The sequence below is a fragment of the Glossina fuscipes genome, unplaced genomic scaffold (assembly GCF_014805625.2).
Source record: "Glossina fuscipes isolate IAEA_lab_2018 unplaced genomic scaffold, Yale_Gfus_2 0, whole genome shotgun sequence".
Lineage (NCBI taxonomy): Eukaryota > Metazoa > Arthropoda > Insecta > Diptera > Glossinidae > Glossina > Glossina fuscipes.
The window spans coordinates 42,040,767-42,044,359 of NW_023998414.1; positions in this window are offsets into that span (position 1 = coordinate 42,040,767).

The window sequence follows — 3,593 nt, forward strand, 5'->3', positions numbered from 1 at the left end:
GCTGTTGCTGTTGCTGTTATTCACATAAAATGTTAATGAGTTTGAAGCGGTGCAGGTTTTTATTTGATTGTTGATGATGATTTATTTTTGTTTCTTTTACTATTTTATGCACTTTGTTGAATATTTATTAGATCTTTGTTTTTGTTTTGTTTTGTTTTGTTTTTTTTTTCTTTTTTTTTGCTTTTCTTGTTTTGTTTCCTTTTCGGTAAAACTTTTTCAAAATTTACATTTCATTAAATACCATCAGGAGGATACATATACATATATATATATATATATATATACATCTATATATATATATACATATATGTGTGCGTATATATGTACATATATACGTATTTTCGAATTTGTTATTTATTTATATGTTTTTTATGAAATTTAAACATTTTTATATAAAAATTCTCTACATATTTGTTTTTCACTTAATATCTGGATTTTTAGTTTGTCCATCAACTAACTATTTTTTATTTTCATTTATTTGCTGTTTTATTTATCTATTTATTCATTTATTTATTGTTTTTGCCAAAACAGGTGTTAGTGCTAACATATTCCTCGGAGCAGTTGCATCTCGTCTAAAAAGTAAATAAAGAAAAACTATATATGTATATTTTTAGTTTTGAAAAATATTTTTAAAACACAAATGTTTTTACAAATTTTTAGATAAATTTTTTTTTTATTTACTTTCATTTTTTATTCCTGTTCATATTTAATATATTCTTTTATATATATGTTTTTTTATTTTATTGCACTTGAAAACGATTGCCGTTAATGAACTACGCCAGCCTAAAGAGATGCTCTTTTACTTATATATGTAACTAAGGCAGAGAAATGAGGCAAAAAAGCTGACAATATATTGGATATCAAATATTTAATTTGCTTCCTCTTGCAACACTTTGTCGATTAGAAGCATCTTTGCTGGTACGTGGTCTCGATGTGAGCACTTGTTTGTCGTGCAGGCGGGCTCTTATTGAAAAGAAAATATTTAAGGTTTGTGCGGTTCTTCCGTTTCAAGCTACAGTGGACGAGTGATTTTCCCTTTGAAACTTGACTTGCGCCATTCAATTGCTGACTAAATTCCTATTTGGGCCAGTTTGGTAAGTTTAACCAGCAAACATTTAAATTTAAATTTTCATTGTACGTATCGTTTAAGTAAATGAAAATATGTCGCACTGATTAAAATGTATTTCAGGTTAGATAAGAAAGGCTGTCATTTAGCTTAAATTAGTTTATCGTGTAGGAAAGTCTCTGGTTATCGATAACTGTGTGTATGTCTAGTAAATATTGAATGTAATGATATTGAAAAGATGCATTAAATGATAGCATCAAGTTTTTTATATATATATATATATATATATATATATATATATATGACGGGCCACGCGTGTTCAGGAAGAATTATACGTGTAGCAAGATGGAAGGAGGCAGTAGTAGTGTTTCTGTACATTTGATTTGGATGGGGAGCCGGGTTAGCGTGTCGTACGACGATTCCAACACGGCAGGGTGAGAAAGTCTTATGATGTTGTTGAAGGACTTAATCGGTGGATAAGTCTTTTAATTGATCTCTGTACAGGACTTGTCTTGCACATACATCTATACATGTAAGTGATGTGAGGAAGTGATTTATCCGATATATTTTGTTGCACATAGTGAAGACGAAAGCGCAAAAAAAAAAACATAATAGTGAGTAATAGTGAGAGTCTTATGCAATTTACGTTAACGTCACAAGGCATTGGTTTTCATCACTTGATCAATGGCTTCTATAGCAAAATTGATATTGAAATAATTCCTAGTGCGTGTTCCTTCGGAATACCAAAATTGATAACAAGTGAAAAGAGAAACTGTATAGTTTTCACGTCTAGGGATCGGGCACATAATAATAAGCATAGAAAATAAATATTAACGAAATGCACGAAGAGATAACGAAGAGGGAATCGAAGCAAAAATTTCCTTTTCTCGCTTCGTTCTTTATACTGTTCCTCAGAGGACACAGTGTACAAAGCGATTCGCATATAATTTTTTTATTTTTTTTATATTAACATTCGTTATAACGGTTTCATTTTATGATTTTCGGTAGTTGAAAAGAAATGGAGACAAGAAAATACATTAAGTCATATAACATTAGTTTACAAGTTGCAGTTGTTTTCGTGAAGGTTGCTGGCATCTAAAAAGCTTATGGACTCCTCGAAAGTCATCGTAAAACTCTATGCCATTCTGTAACCTTATTGAGTAATGTGCAAATGAAAGGGATAGAGGGAAAAAACAAAAAACAAAAAACAAAAATTCAATAAACAAGTAATGAGCGATAAATATTATAACGAATGTCGTAAAAAATTTACGGCGAAAGCTTTAAAAGCAGATTAATACTTATTAGCTGAAAAATTGTTTGTAAATACATTTGTAAAGTTGAAAGCAGATAAGGACTGAACTGAACGTTGTTTACCGCGGATAGTTAGTCTAAATAGTTAATTTATTTATTGTGTTAATTTGTGTGCAATAATGTAGGGAGTTGGCTTGAGAACGACCGACCGACGGTCTTAACACTGAACTGCCTCATTTTTATACGATCACAAATACGATCACGTTCCGTTTCACAATCCAACCTATATTAAGTGACGCATACTTTATTTAGGTGGGACCGTTCAATCCGTCCACGGTTAGAGTACGTATGCATGAAGTGGGATCGCGTTTAGTGTTAATCAATTTTATCTATTAAAGCCTGAGACCGTTTATGAGCTGTTCTATAATATCCTTATAGCGCAACTTAAATACCTCTAATTCTATTTTTTTATCCCTTCGAAAACATTCATTAATTTAATTTTAAAAAATTACTGATCTCTTTTTTCCCCTTGTCTGTCCTCGGCACTATTTACAATTCGTTCGAACCACATGCGCATACATCATCTGATGGATGATATCGCCTTGTGTAGGTGTTTATTGCCCGTTGTCCATTATCTATTAACTATTTCTCGTTTATATGTTTGCCGTGTGCTCATCATTCACCCACTGCATGTTTTCCATTTAATGTTCTATTTATTTATTTTTTTGCTCTTAAATTGTCATTTGCTCGTTAACAGCCTTTTAGTCCTTCTTCTCATCGCTTTTATTATTCATTATCCACATATATGTATTTTGTTTGGCAAAAGTTCAACTGAAAGAAAAGTTGCGTTTAAAAGGAAAACGGTTTCTAAACGCTTGTGCCCAACTTGAACAACTTGAACATCTACGTTTTCTAAGCTTTGCAGTACGCGTTCATTTTGATTTTTTGCGATTTTAAAAGAGAATTTTTTTAGATTTGCGCATTGAAGCGAACTTTTTAATGCTTGGGCTCGGCCCGGCGCTGTGTGTTTCAATGTTTCGCTGAACGATTGAAGAAAGTTTCGCACGATCGCCAGGTGAGACGTAATTTATTTATGACTATAATACTGTATAATCGAAAAATACTTGATGCAAGCCTATTGTGCAATTAACCGACTCAATCAAGCATAAGAATACAAACTTAAGAGCAAAGAAGTGTAAGTGCGAGAGAACATGATATGTCGGTCTGGGGTTCTGTACGCTTATCGTGTAACAGACAATTGAATGCTCAATAAATG